This window comes from Leptopilina boulardi, unplaced genomic scaffold, assembly GCF_019393585.1.
Source record: "Leptopilina boulardi isolate dan_hultmark-lab unplaced genomic scaffold, ZJU_Lbou_2.1 LbouV2_354, whole genome shotgun sequence".
NCBI classification, from domain to species: Eukaryota; Metazoa; Arthropoda; class Insecta; order Hymenoptera; family Figitidae; genus Leptopilina; species Leptopilina boulardi.
This window is the reverse complement of record NW_026137923.1, coordinates 841,052-858,325: the sequence shown is the minus strand read 5'-3', so window position 1 is coordinate 858,325 and position 17,274 is coordinate 841,052.

Below are 17,274 nucleotides of genomic sequence, written 5' to 3'. Positions count from 1 at the left end.
GAACTTTATTAAAGGTACCGAGTACAGCACCAGCTGCATGCGATGCATAATCAGCATTAGATAACAGATCTCGGTTTCTCGATGACAGGCACACGGCATCCCTGTAATCGTTCTTGCGCTTCGCGGTACACAGGGTCGATTAAAATTGCCTTCTTTTTCTTGACTTACTTCCGTTTCCTTCGTTCTGGCCTATGAAAGCTTTCCGAGAAAAATTAATCTCCGGATGCGCTTACTATATTATATATTAAATCGAAATGACCATTAAAAAAAACTATTTATCGTATCAAGTTCATCTATTTTTTTTAAATTGCACAAAGTTTTATAAGTATAGTAAAAAAATAAGTAAAATTTCCAATTTTTATAGGTAAAGTAGTTTTTTCATTATATCAATCCTTCCAAGTTCAAAAATATATCTCATTACCATGTATGATCCGCGTAGTCTAGTGGTTAACCTTCTTGGCTTGCGTTATTAAGTTTAAAGGTTCGAACCCCAACAGTGGTTATAGATTTTTTCCACGCTAAAAATATCAGCAAATATATGTCTAGCAAATAATTATATGATTTCTCTATAAATATGAAAAATTGATGCGAGTTTGAAAATATATTTTTGAGAATCATTTTAATTGCAATTGTCTGAATATGTTATTTACACTTTTGTGTTAGTTTGTATACGGACGTTCTTCCGCACTAGTTAAGGAACAATCGAAACGAGTGAGGCGCCCGTTATATAGAGTCACTCTTGCGGGCTTAGGAGAATGCAGTAATTAATATTTGCAGTTAAATCTACGATCTAGATCTTAGCGAACCGCTAACTTTAGTCAGTCTGATATACTGGTTTGAGTCCGTTGTCTGACATTTTGTTGTGCGAGATGTGTGTTGCTATATAGTAAATGTGCACCGACCTGATGCGAAAAAAATACAATGTGTCTTGTGAATGAATCAGAAATGCTTACTTGCATTTTCCTATTGTTGTTGTTGATTTTTTTTATTCTCTTTTCGTTTCCTTTTTCCACTACAATTTTTTTTTCAAATTGAAATCAACAAAAATAAATTATTAATTTTAAAATGAAAAAATATTCCGAAATAAAAGGTTTTAAATAGGGAAATAAATTGGATTATAAATCGAATTTCGTAATAATAAAGTGTGAGTACATATATATTTTCGGTTTCAAAAAAAGAAGAAGAAGATGAGAGACCTGTTATTCTCTCGGTACTGTAATTTCTTATCAAATTACTGGTACTCATCATTTTACACATACTTTTCTCTTGGGTCCCTTCATCATTGAAATCGACACAAAAAAAAGTCACGTGTCATGCTTGCGGAGATCCAATCAAGTTGTTCGGCCCCTTCCTCGCACATTATTTCGAGATCCAATTTTTCCTCGAGCAGGTAGTCTCGTTCCACCGTAATTTGACAGCCAAAATGCACCCAAGCAGGTGGCGACTATGTCTCGACCGTTTAGTTCCTCTCTGATCATCGTTTTCGGTGTGAAATCCTTTAAAGACAACTCTCTCGAGGTTCCTTTTCTCTTTCAAAAAAACACTTATAGAAATAGTCTCTTTGAACGGAAAATCCTGTTGTCCAGACGATAAATTGGCGCCAAATATATAGTTCTTCTCTATATTCTATTCTCGAATATAAAAGAGGAAATACGTAATTTTCCTTTTTCATATATTATTATTATTATTATCATTATTGATATTGTATGTATAATGGCTTTTTATTTTACATATATATGTGCGAAATAAAATGAAGTATTTCCTTTTATTTTAATAGAAGGCAACGGCCGTGGCAAAGCATATTAGATTCACCGATATTCATCTTCGATGATTTAATGAGTCGCTAGGTACTCGAAGGGTACTTAAGCGCTTGGTAAACCGACCACATGTGATTTCCTTTACAAACATTGCACTACCGAGTCACTGCAGCGTAACCCCTTTAAATATATATATATATATATATATATATATATATATATATATATTGGACACAATTACTGACTTTTAAAATCATGCTAACTTCGATTTATATCTGAACAATAGTGAATATTTTTTCTACACTGATATGCCCATTTATGTTAAGTGAACTTGTCTTTTTTTCCCTTATCTCATTTCCGTAAGCACTTCTTATGTTCCTCGTTCTATTTTTAAAACTTTTAAACGCCTCGATTAACTTCTATATCTTTGCTTGGATTTCAGCTAATTTATATTAATTAAAAAGAATCTTTGACAAAAAAAATTGCATAAAAAGGATTTGTAATTTTAAACATATATACTGGTTTAAAGTTACATAATAAATCGCAAACTTATTCATTCAGCAGAATTTAAACTTATATTAAACTGAATATTCTTTGAACCAACATTACCTTTATAAATTATATTTATCCTACCAAAAATTGCCAGTTGTTAATTTTTGATAGGGTAATAGGATTTCTATTTAATCAACTTCTCGCATTGAACAAAATTGCTATTTCACTGGATTTTTATTTGATTATTAAATAAAATTTTCATAAACATGACGAAAGTTTTGGATTAAATTTCAATCAGTTTTAATAAATATTATTCTGAGACATTCTGAAATTTGTATCTGAACCAATCAGTTTCTATATTCTAATCTAAATAATGTAACTTAACAAAATGTTATTTCCTAATCAATTCGTTTCATTCCAAATATTAATCATATTGGATGGATTGATTATAAATTAAACTTCGTAATTTAGAACGATTAAAATTAATCTTTTAAATGAAAAGGATTGATTCAGTGAATGATCTGGAATTAATTTTTTGTTGAGTTACGTACAAAATTTAGATCTGATAATAAACTAATTATTGGCTCGACAATAAATTTCGGAATGCCTCGGAATAATAATAATTACCAATATTGATTGAATATAAATCCGAAACTTCTTTCTTGATTACTTTTTAAAAGAATTTTCATTTATAGAATATTTTATTTATAGCCAAACCATTTACATAATAATTGAATTATTTATTTTTCACCAAATCTGCATTTGCCTAAATTCATTATTTAGAAGAATTTCTATAGCAGTACTTTATAGATATAAAATTTATTGTTTCATTTTCTATTTCATCTAATTTTCTTTTCACAAATTTTTCATTTAACTAAATTTTTTATGAAACAAAATTTTCATATCTATAGCAGAATTTTTATATAGTTGATTTATTATTTAATAGAATTTTTATTTAGCAGGTTTTTCTCGAATAAAATTATTTAGCTAAATTTCCACTTAATTGAAGTCGTTAAACAGAATTTCTACATAACCGGATTTTTAACGCAGAATTTCTATTCTATCGAATCTTCATTATTTTGAATTCTTATTCAGCCGAATTAACATTTGGCAGAACTTTGCACATAGTGCTTTGGTATTTTTTGGTATTTACATTTAAACGAATTTTGACGTAATAAATTTATATAGTTGAATACTCATTCAGCAGATCTTAATATAACTTTTATTTATCACCCGGGATGAAAAATGTAGGTATTCCAAAAGTAAACTTGAGTCACATAGTATTCGAATAAGTATTGCTCCGTGCCAAAAGGTAGACTGTGGAATACATTGAGAAAAGTTACTAAAGTAAACTGATGGTATACTAAGTTCTACCACATAGAGAGGAGAGTATACCGTTCGTATACATTGGGATATTATATAAATTTTTCCAAATTATCTTGTAATGAACTCCAACTATAGAGTTCTAATGGTGTCTAATAGATGTCGCACTGTCATATAGACAAAAATTCTTCTTAATAATAAATGTAAATAAAAAAAATAATAATATTAAATGATAAGTAATGTATTCATTGAATATTTTTTTATACATATAAACACCAAATATACACAAAATTTTTTTCTTAAACAACATAATTATACATAATATGTAATACTTAATTAATTAATATACAAGTTAAATAAATAATTAGATAAACAGAAAGAAAAATAACTATCTGAATTGAATATTTGATGCGATAAGTAATCTGGTATATCCTTTATAAAACTCATAATTTCGCACCTGAAAAAAGTGTCAACTTTAAGTTGCATTCTAATCAATGATATATTTAAATATTTTAATGTTATTAAATTATTTTTTATAAAAAATTTTTGTGTTATAATATTTTATACAATAATTTATTAAATAAACTATTACAATTGGCAGTGAATACAAGGTTAACATTTATAATATTAATATTATATTATAATATTTAATAAAATATAAATTTCTGGTTTAGTAAATAAAAAACATATGAAAAACTTACTTGATTTGCTTATAATTTTTTCAGCATATGATTTCGTACCATTCGATGGGTAATTTGTCAGTAATGAATTGCGTCACTTAGTGCAGGATTTTTTTAGTTAAAGAATTATCTTACACTTCAAATTATTTTGTTTAATAAAAAACTTTAAATATTACATTAAAACAATAATTAATAAATAAATTCTCAATAAATTCTTCACTTTAACTCACTAACTACCGACTGCAGGTTTTCCTATATCGTTCCTGGCGAATGCTAGAAAGCAACTGAAAACTTGAAGGTCTGCCTTAGGAAAATTTTTGAAAAAATACTAAACATTTAAAAACATTTTCTTCGTCTCTTTGCATCTTCAAAATTTACACATTTTCTATCTAAATAAATCTATATGAAAAAACAGGTACCGAAAAACTCATAAAATAGGACCTCTTGCATCGAGAAACCATTCTAATTTTTTACTTCTGCCATCTATGTGTTGTATCACCAATTAAGTATCCAAAAATTCAGAGACTGCAGTATTCATTTTATTTACTCCGAAAGGTGTTCATACTTTTAAGAGACTTCTGAAGACCTTCGAAATTAATCTGAATACTTTGGTATAATTAGGAAACTAAGATGATCCATTTGAAGATTCAGTTTAGTTTATTCAGTGTACTGCCATATCCATTTCGAATATTATGGAAGACGTTCAGGTATATACATTGGAGATTATGTGGAATACTATTAGGTATACTCTATATACTTTCAATACCGTTTGGAATCACAGAAAAAACCTGAATTCAAATTGAGTATAGATTCTATACTCAATTTGATTCGCAACAAAAATGAAACTGATTGTCTCATTTCGAGTTCTAAGGTAAAAGTATCAAAATGAAACAGGCAAGTTTCATTTTGAGAAAAAGAAAAATGGAAAAATATTGTGAAATAACGAATAATTTTGCACAAAAACATGAAATATAATAATTACAAAGAAGTAAATAACACGCTAGACTTAATATATTTGATTAAAAATTGCTTGTAATCGCGTAATAAAATAATAAAGGAAATATGTTTTTAGGTTAGAAAAATGAAAACATGTGTTTTGACAACAGGAACGGTACTGCCAACTTAAATAATAGCGGTAAATTTAAAAACTTATGAAATTAATTATTATCTACGTAAATAATAATAAATAATTTTTATTTAAAAACTTCTAAATATTCGTACTGGTCAAAATAATCTTTCTGGTGTTGTTGAAATATTAGAAACAATAATTGAAATACAAAATTACTCTGCTTATGATGCCAACTTAGAAATATATAATAGTTGAACCAATTGAAATTTTTTTATTTTTTTTTCATTTCAGTATTTTGTCTCGCATTTGAAAAAAAACAGACTTAAAAATCATACCAAATTTTTTTCATATTCCTTATGACTCCTATAACAGAAATTCACTTGAATTTTTGATTTTTGTTAATTTGGTTAATAATGACAAGCTGTCCCCATTTACTCCAAAAATTTGAAAACTCAGGGTAAATGGGGACAGCTTGTCATTATTAACCAAATTAACAAAAATTCAAGTGAATTTCTGTTATAGGAGTCATAAGGAATATGAAAAAAATTTGGTATGATTTTTAAGTCTGTTTTCTTTGAAATGCTCGACAAAATACTGAAACAGTTTGACTTTGATTTTCAAGTTTTTATGCATTGAGCGATAACTTTTTCTATCTTGCTGCCAATTGTCAAGATAAAAGCTTGTCAATACTCAAAACCTCTTGCAGGTGATCTATGAGGTTAAAATATTTACGTTGAACTTAATTTTAAAACTGTAAATTAAGCTCCAAAACCTCTTGTCCCCATTTACCCCAACTGACCCTATAACTATATGCAATTAAATATAATTTCTTTTAAATAGAAGTTCGGATAAATAAAAATTCTTCTCTATGAAAATTCAGTTAAATATAAATTCAGTTGAAGAAAAATTCTCATGTAAAAGGAAAATTCAGTTAATGAAAATTGTGCTAAATAAAAATACTGTGGAAAAATATACTAAATGAAAGAAAATTAAATAAAAATTCTGTTAAATAAAGAAATTAAGATGAATCAAATTTCTATTAAATAAAATTTAATTAGCAAAAAAATTTGAAGTTTTTGGAAATAGTCATGCGTCATAAATATAAGTAGAAAAAAAATTCTTTGCATAAATAAAAAGTAAGAAATTTGCATTAAAAGAATCTATTTACAGCAAAAATAAAATTATTGCCTTTTTTTGCATAGAGAGTAAATGAAACTATAATTTAGTTCCTTAAGAAGGTTCATAAATCCATCAGAATTAAAATTTATAGTCTATTGAAAAAACTGGTAGTCAAAAGCAAGTCTCTGCTCTCACTGAAAGTCTTTATTGAGTCGGGAGATGATTAAAAAATTATCATATATATATATATAAATACATGTATATTATCGTTCATGAGTATTGAGAGCGAGATAAGTGATCGACTTAGGATTCGCAATCACGCTTGGAATGTGGCAACGCGAAAGCGTAGAATCAATGGCGATGCAGCAAATCAAGTGTTTTATTCTGCATAACATCCGGCGAACGACAGGTCTTCATACGGGTTATCTTCTTTCATTGCATATCCCTACTCGAAATGCAGGTTCAGTGTAGAGGGAATCCGGTCCCCATATATGATAGCTATTTATATCCCTCAACATCAAACTCCATATATGCGTGACCGCGTCTGGGAAATGAGTGTTTATGACCAAAAAATTGATATTCACTGTTTTTTTCTTAATTCCAATAGGAAAAAGAACGTTGATTAGGAATCCCATGGGATTTACAAAATTCAAAATGGCGGATACATTATGATGGAATTTTTTTTTTTTTTAATTGGTCGGATTCAATTAATATTCGTTATATATATATTGTGAATTGAATTCGATCAGTTTAAAAAAAAAATTCCACCATAATGGATCACCTTTTTTGAATTTTGTAAATCTGCGACTTGGGATTTGTACTCAAAGTCTTTTTTCCCATTAGAATAAAAAAAGTGAATATCAATTTTTATTTGTTACTTGAAGGTTTTTGGGATATATAATTATGAATTTGTCCGAAATTGCAAATGTTCGAACAAACAATCGACAGAAAGATTTCCGCACTATTTTTAAAAGTAACGAATAAAAAATTATCCATATATAAAATTGTGATTGGTTGATTTTCAAAAACGCGCCGAAATCTTTCTGTCGATTGTTTGTTCGGATATTTGCAATTTAGGATAAATAAAAATTCTATCAATTAGAAATTCTGTTGAATAATTTTTAGGTTAATTATAAATATTCTGTAGTATGAAAAATCGGTTATATGGAAATTCTATCAAATAATAATTCGAACACAAGAAAATTCATTTAAAAGAAAATTCTATTCTATAAAATTCTACCTAATAAAAATCCATTAAAATGGCAATAATTTAAAATAAAAATTTGATAAAATAAAAATTCTGTGAAGTCAATTTTCTATTATACCTATAAAAATTCAGTAATTCACATTTTTTTATAAAGGCGATTCATACACTGAGAAAAAAAATTTAGTCATTGCAACAAAATTGTTTAGTTAGGCAATTTTGGTTTTAATAACCAAATTTTGGTTGGCTGAAACAAAGTCGTAGAGTTATCTCAACCAAACATTTGGTTAGGCCAACAAAATTATTTGTTTGAACATTTTTAAATTCCAACCAAAATTTGGTTACGACAACAAAATAGTTCGGTCTAAAAAACCAAATGATCGTTTGTTGTCCTAACCAAAATTTGGTTGCGACAATTAAATAATTTGATTCGCTCTCAGCTTATAGCTTAAGAGAACTGTTAGTTTAAATCTCTCACAAGGATGGCTAGTCCAGTGGTTAGAGCTCCCGACCTTCAGTTTTAAAACAGGTTCGATCCCAGGCGGAGATGAAATTTTTCAAAGTCCACAAATATTTCAATTGGATAAATTTAAATTCAATGTCAAATTGATAATAAATAAATAATGAAATAAATAAAAGAGATAAAAAGAAAAGAAATAAGGTAGAATAAAATTTTTAATTTTACTAAAAAAACTGTTTGTTTGATCAACCAAACATTTTTGTTGACCTACCAGAAAAAATTTGGTTGAACTAACCAAACATTTTTGTTATGCCAACAAAAAACACTTAACCAAATTTTTTGGTTGACTGAAACAAATAGTTTGGTTGGCCCAACCAAATTTTGGTTGCTCTGACTAAACATTTTTCTCAGTGTACTCTGTGAGAAAACTATCATAAGAGTTTCTTGTCAATTTATTACAAATGCGCGAGATCTCATCGTTATTTCTTATTTATATCTCATAAATTGACGGTTTTGAATATGAATATATATATAAATTATCTGCGTTTTAAATATTATAAAACACACACGCTCGAGTTAATGAATTAAATTTGAAATATGTGAAAGTAATTATTTTATTTGTAATTAAATGAATAGTTAAATTTTAATGACACAACTAATATAAATAGTTAACTATTAGTAATTTGAAATATTTGCTTGTTTGGTATGTCATTAGTTAAAAAAATATCCATATATATATAATATAAATACTCATGGGAACTAATAAAGTGATAAATTATACTAATTAATAAATTTATAAAACGCCATTACATGGTACTAATAAACTATATTCAACTTATGTATATTATACAAATTATACATCTTTTTCAGTTAATTATCGTTTTCATTTTTTCTTTAATGAAAAGAGTGATTTATCTAACAAAATAAAAAGAAAATTAAAACTAAAAATTGAAATAAATAAATTGTAAAGAAATTTAATTAATAATAATAATAACAATAATAATAAAAAAAATAAATAATAATTAAAAAAGCGAAGCAAATATAAAACGATTCAATAATAATTTTGTGCACATAATCTTAAAATACAATGAGGTTAAAAAAAATTTTCTTTTATTATCCTTGTTCAGGCTATTTAAATACGTATCATAAAATCCATAAAAAAAAATTTCACACAATTTTTGATGATTTTTTTTTGTGCAATATTTTTCATTTAAATATCGAGTTGAAATTTCTGGTTTTGTTGAATTCCATGAATTGTGTAATGCATAAAGTTTTATCTTTTGCGCGAGATCAAGAAAGTAGCTTGCTTTTTTTTTCTTTTTCTTCAAAGTGGTTAAAGATCTGGTAAGTAGAAGAGATCTGTAAGACTATAGGGAGCAGAAATAAGTAGTCAGAAATGTAAGATCTGAAAAAAGGGTGCAGAGAGAAGGTGGTGGTGCAGGAGGGGGGAGTTCAGGGGGTATCAAAGTGGCAGGTATGGGAGGCAGAGGCCCTAACTAGCAGGGGGTCTGCTTCCTCTGACATGTTTATCACACTCGTTTCTCTCTGTAACTCGTGCCGTGTGCGTTATGCTCCTTTGTGTTATATATATGCTTTATATATATATTATATATATGTTAAGTTCACTCTCCTCCAGTAACTTCATATTCGCCGCATTTTTTTAATATATATCACGTTTTATGTTACTGGTGACAATTCTACTATGTTTTCCATCTGGAGAATGTATTTGCGTAGACAGTCAGAGAATTCGTCTCTCTTTTTCTGTTAATTTTTTTTTCTCGTTGTTCTTTTAAAATTAACACTACAAGTGCCATGTTCACATCCTACGTCGAGGTGTTATTCTTCACGAAAAACACACACTTGTAGATTTAATTTTTTTTTCAAATTCATGATTTTGATAAAATTAGGAAGAGTTTTTTTTTGTTAAAGAAAACAAAATTCAAAAAAGTTTATTTACACAAATAATCATTAAATTTATTTAATTATTCCTTTATTAATTATTAAAAATTATTTTTTTTAAATCAATTCATTATATTTTAATTCAAAATCGTTGAAGTATGGTTTTTTAATCTTTTACATTACCCGTTTTCATTAAATAATGCCTGCGGGAATATAACATAATATAATAATAATACAATAAAGTTTTTTTTTAAATACAGATAAGTAACAGAATAAAAGAATACAATACACTAATCGTTATTATTTTATAACCTGTAATATTTTTTTTATAATACAAAAATAAAATTGTATAGAAATAAGAAATATTGCTCTTTTAAGCAATATATTGTAAATTAATTTTTACATTTATGCTTTCGATGAGATAACGATCATCTCGCAATTTTTAATACCCTTCAGAATTAGAATAATAATGCTCGTATTCAGCAAAATGTTATTGGGCATATTAAGGTATTACTCTTGTAGTAAAAAATAATTTATGCATTATGAACAGAGTTTACCGAGCGTTATGCTCGAAAGCTTATTATACCTATATGCATATAAGAAATATAGTGCATGGCGCATTATCTTTAAGTAACAGAAATATTTTTCTAAACTACTTGAGTTTTCGATTTATTAAAACATTTGTTTCTTATATAGAATTTTTGTTGTTTTTGAAAAAATAAATTTTTAATGTTCAAAAAACGATAAATAAAACTTATATATTTAATAAAGCAGTAATAATTTAATATGCAATAGTAATGAAAATTACAAAATACAATTAGTTATACTGTTATGAAAAAAATAAGATTGAAAAATATTAGAAAGTGATTCGATCAGGTGAGAGCGTTTAGTAAGACTATTATATACATACATATTATGGCAAATATGAAAAAAAAGTATAAATGACATTTATTCCATTTTATGTCTATAATCGAAGAGCTGGGAAAAATAATTATTAGTAAAATTGCGTGTATTTAGAAACGTGTGATATTCATTCAAGGTCAGCCTCTTTGAGAATTAATATCACCACCTGTGTGTGCCTCCCTCCCTTTCTCTCTCTCTCTCCCTCTCTAACGAATAATATTTCGCCCTGTGAAAAAAATACGCGCACATTACGTAACGCATTAAGATCTTGAGATTACAGGGTGTAACAAATATTACGCTTTATTATTCATTTTCTGGTTATCGTTGCTGGTCATCTACCCATCCACCTCTCTACTATATAGCGATGAGGAGACACTTTCCTCTTTCCTTCGTTTGATGTCATAGAAATACATGCGCCATCACAGTCTCAAGATATACGTATATATAGTCATATATACAAAACTCGAAACGTCTGAAGATGAGTGCCATAAAGCCGATTTCGAAGAAACATATCCATGTCTCAAAAAAGTTAAAAACTTTCCGTTATAGTAACCCTCAAAAAAATGTTACGACTTTTATATCCTTTCTGTCGTAAACTATCGCGAGACGTTTCTTTTCTGTATGGACTATTCAACATCACTCATTTCATTCCCTCCTATGGTTTTTATGCCTTTTACCAACTTTCAATTTCTTCCATAATTTCACACTTATACATATACGTATATATATATATAATTATATTTATATATATAGATTTTTTAATTTCAATTTTTTGTAAAATCTGTAGGATTTCAAAATTTTGGAATTTAAATATTTATTCAAAAATTAGGTAAATTTTTATTAAAAATAATTTTTATATGTGCAGAAAATATGTTATTACGTATATATGCCATGGAGAAAAATGAGATTGTTGTGCAAACAATTTTTGTTTTGTTCATTTTGCAACTCCGTACAGTTGCACAAGCAAATTCTCTGTCAATTGCTGCTGGAACAATCCGGATTTGTTCAGCTGACAAGTTTACTGTTCCATGTCACGTGGTCATCTTGAATTCTCGCAAACTGGAGTGCAGATCGTCGCCATAGCGGAGGCACTTTCATTGCATAAAAGGGGGACTATATAACATTAGTTTCAGGTAAAAGGTGCTGATGTCGCCGTTATAGATCACGGTTATGCGCATGCGCAAATTTGAAAATTCAAATTATGCTATCGATTATTTTAGAAGGCTAAGAATTGTATTAGACGGATCAAAGCTTTATTAATACAATAAATTGTATTGCCGATTTAACAATTTAGTTTTGTTATTTCAACTGTTCCATAATAATTTTCTTTGTTCATCAAACAATTCTGTTTGTTCACCGAACAATCCTATTTTAACAATTTTTTTTTTGTCCCAACAACAAATAGAACTGCTGGTTCTATATTAACAATCCGGAATTGTTGTGTGGACTTAATTTTTAGTAACCACAACAATTAATAAAAATTAATAAAAACTATATTTTTCAGGCAAAGAATAATACAATATTTCATTCTAAAAAATTATTTCTTTAAAAATTGTTTATCATAAACGTTGTGTACTTCAGTATCGTCCTCAAAATTGTTAAATTCATTTTTAATTCAGAAGTATAAGAAAATATTATAAATTTTTTGCTATTATAGTTTTAACCCAAAATATAAATTTAATATATAATTTCAGTTATTGGAGTGAATTTTAAAGTTTCTTTAAAGAGTAAATCATTGAATTGCAACATCAGTAGTCCTTGAAGACTGAATTTAACTCACGATGAGCTAGATTCACAAATTGATAGTAAAGTTTCGTCCGAGCTCTAATGCTCTTGGTCCCACTTGTTTCCTCGGAGCATCACATAGCAATAAGATAGATGCTTCCGGGAAGCCTCTCTTGATCCCAATGTTTCTCAAAGAACGACTATCTCTCAGTCCAGATGTTCCGGAGGCTTTAGTCAATGGCCTGTGACATTTCGAATGAGATAAACTGGATCCATTCGGAGATAAGATTTTTATTTTTGCAAGTCGCAAATTCATAAACTATATTTGGAACTAACAAATATAGGCGAATTTTATTTCTTTTTATTCTCCTATACATTTCAATACTTGTATTAAAAATCTAAATTTAAGTTAGTAAAATTTTTACTAATTTAGGTTTAGTTAGATAGTATTCAAATATTTAATATTCATTTTTTTGGTACTAATTTTGAAAAAAGTAATAACGAAAAAAATTTTCAAAAAATTTGTAATATTTTATGATATAGAAGTAACAAAAGAAAAAAGTGATTTCTTTGTTTATTAAAAGGTTTTCATGAATATAATGAATAATTAATATAAAATCAAAGGTGTTCAATAGTGTTGAGAGTAAAATGTTTTGGATTCAATCTGATTAGAACGCTAATGTTGTTCGTCGTTTATCTTCCATTTTGCTGACTATATATACTTTTTAGTTATATCGCGAACGGTAAGCGGTTCGGAAATACTTTGAAGATGACTCGCAGTGATTAATTATATTTCTGTGCACTGTGTGCCAGTTTGAAGCAAGCCACGAGACGAAGAAATAAAGCTATCTAAAGTGTAGAGGAATTTGCATTATCAATTGAAGCTTTCAAGTCGAAATGGGCAAAATGGATCCTCAGTTCTTTTTTGCAACACGTAGTGTATACCATGTAGGACACAACGTGTTTACTAGGAAATATGCAAATCTCAATCTATATATATATATATATACGAGTCATCAATAATTAGTACATATTTTAGCATTTTTTTACTTTTATTTAATAAAGACAAATACAATTATTAATTTACAATTATTTATTGATTTCAATGTTTAAATTAAATTAATTTATAAATTAATCATTATTTAAATAAAAATTATGCCCCCTTAATAATACAGCCATCTGAAGATTATAGGACTGAATAAGAATTAGTTTTAAAAAAAATTTTGCTTCAAACCTCGCAAAACATGTAAGTGATATTTAGAAAACTTTTGAATCTTTTGCTTATCTAATATCTAAGCTAAATGCCTAGCATATTTTTTACTTTTTTATCAATAAAATTTTTATACAGGTTCCTACATTACCGACAGGTAAACAAGTAGCCTTTTATTTGTACCACAGTCGGTAAATAAGTTTCTTTTTTACTATTTTGAAAATATTTCTCCTTGATTTTATTTTCTATAACTATATATATATATATTTCTTATGAATTATAATTATATATATAAGTATAATTATACTTTTTATTTCTCGCGAGAATAGAAACAAACTAAAAAAAAATTATGAGTATTCATAGTGATCTCTGACATTATCACTGCACATTATTGGGGATTTTTATTTCTTTTTTGAAAAGGCAAATCTCTGGACAGTGTCTTGTTGAAACGCGCATGCGGCACGCCAAGTTTTACAACTTCAAGTTTGTAGCACTCGAAGTGGCCAGTTATATTTATGACTGAAAGTATTAGAGACGAATATAAATGTCGGTATTGCAAACACTTAACAGTCCGTATATCAATCAGACGCCAACTTTTGAACTATGGCCCCCTCTCGAATAAGTATATAGTGCGTGGATATGGGGTGCCAAAGGGGAGTGCTAAAATCCAACCGCGATGCACCGCGGTGCGCCGCGACGTCCTGCTGATTTCTCGGGCCATGGGATAGCATTGCCAATATGTCGAAACATACCATTATCACTGCTTCCATGCGTGTTGTACATTCATACTCTCTCACGGTACTATAAATATAAAACTATATATGCTATCGACTTTCACACAATAATTCTCCCATACGCGTCACTATTAATAAAATATATATAAGAATCATATAGTTCAAAAGAAAATTTTTCCTAAATTTTCAAATTGATTATCTTTTTCCAATACCTAATACATTTTTTTCTTATTTTTAAAATTAATGCTACAGACTACAACTGGGGTATAAAAGTACCCCAGAGAAAATTCAAACTACGGTCCTGGCTCTGTAAGCTTAATTGTCATGGCGATAACCTAACCTTAACCCCAACCTTCGAAAAACCGATTTTTTTTATTAAATTGTTTAAACAAATTATTTTGCTTCTCTTCTTTGCAATTCTGTTATTTCCCGTGCAGAAATTTGGCCAGGGCCCAAACCGGGGGCGGATCAGGCTGCCCTATTAGGGAATGAAACGCCGCGCCTGATGTGGCCCTGAATAGGAAATCCATATTTTCTGCACGGAGAAAAAAGAATTGTTTTGGTTACTAAAAATTAAGTCCACACAACAATTCCGGATTGTCAATATAGAAGCAGCAGTTCTATTATTGTTTTTGGGACAAAAAAAATTGTTAAAATGGCAGAGAGTTTGCTTCTGCAACTGTACAGAATTGCAAACTGAACAAAACTGACAAAAAAAATTCGTATTGTTGTTAAAACAACATACATTTGTATTGACAACAATTCGAATTGTAATATTAACATTTTGAATTGTAATATCAACAAATCTACTGACAACAATCCAAAAATTCTTTTTACAACAATCCCATTTTTCTCCATGTGGTCGCCCTGATTTGGCTCTGATCAGATGTGGCGTTTCATTCCCTACTAGAGCCTTGGTAGGGCAGTTTCTACACGGGATTTGATTTGAAACTGTTTCTCCTATTCTTAAATTCTCTAACTACTAACTAACTAAAATTACAAGTTTAAAAAGATTTTTTTGGTGCCCTATACATTTTTTGTTATGATGACAACGATTTACTCTTAACATTTTTTTAATTCGATAAAGCAAAAATGAAATAAAATCATCGTTAATTGTTTTTTTTTCTCTCTCCTTTCTTCTAAGAAGGCCTGTGAGATTCATTAATTCTCTTCCTTAATCCGGATGTAGAGTTGCACGATCGCTTAAGGTCGAGGTCGATTCAAGGTAACTAAAAGAATCAAACATGAATTTGACCTTGTGTAGAGAAACACGATAATCAAGAATTGCAAGTCTAACTCAATATTTGCAGTTAAATCTTAGCTGCGAGTCATTACGTGTTTAATCTGCGCACGCCAATGACGAAAAAAATATAGAGATAATATCTTTTAGAGAGAAAAAAGAGAAAAATAAAGAAAAAAAGAACGAAAGAATAAGAAAGAAAAGAGGACGGAAGATATGGAAAGGGAGAAGAAGAAGAATAAGAAAAAAGGAGGAGGGTTTGGTTTACTTGGTCGCGTCTAGAGACCTCCATGCCCGTTGCAATGGTACTCGTAAATTACACCGGGAGACCGTCCCCTTGGGTCACATCACTACCGGCCACTTGATAAGGCCGATAAGACATATAAAGAATGCTTGTCTCTCATGTTCACTTTCTTCCTTCTTTTTCTCTCTTACTTGCTTCCTCTCTTCTGCATCATTCTTATATATCCCAGTGAGTGTCAGTAACTTAATGTCTCCCCAATGCCCATAAATTATACGATCCAGCTGCGTCTTTTTAAGGCCTTTTCCATATCCTTTACCAGCCGCAGATTTCGATATATATGTAGAGCAAAAATCATGTTTGCAATATTTAAAAATTATATATGACAATTACTATTTAACTGTGAGAGAGAGAGCGGGTCAACGTCTTATTTATGGCAACTGTATTTTTTTTAAAGAAATTGGACATAACAACTGATTTAACTGATAATATGCTATTCCAAATTGAAAAATTGCCGTCAAGGTGATGAAATATAGACAAAACGTGCTTAAGATTTCACTAAGATTTCAAGGTGCAAAAAAATGTATATTAAACTGTCTTAATTTGAATTTGAGGAATGTCATTATTATTTTTTTTTTTTTGACATTTTAGAGAGAAACAGAATATAAGAGAATGTAGTACAGTCTTAATATTCAAGAAAAAGTCTTAGGTAAAAAAAATTTTGTAAGTCAGCGTAGCTGTGTGGTCAGAATACACGGCTTATGACCCAAGGGTCCTGGGTTCAATTCCCCATGTGTGCGAGATTTTTCAAAATTATTTTTAAGTGTTTTATATACTATACATACACTGAGAAAAATAATAATGTAATGTTAACAAAATAATTTGGTGGAGCACTTTTAGTTAAGATTACAAAAATTTAGTTGACATAACAGTAACGAAAGAAGCAATCAATCGAGAAATTTAGTTGGCTGTACCAAAAATTTCGTTCAAGCTTTTGCGTCTGTTAACTGAATAATTTGGTTCTCCAAACCAAACCGTCTGAATGCTCAATTGCGCATGCGCTGTTCTCGTAAATATGTCACACGTTAACCATGCTTCGCTCTTCGTGTCGTCCAGTTTTATTCAAGTGTTTTCGGGATTTTTATGTGTTTCAGAAATTCGGTAAAAAAGTGTGTGTAGTGATGCATATCGAACAGAGAGAATAAAGCTTGTTAAAAG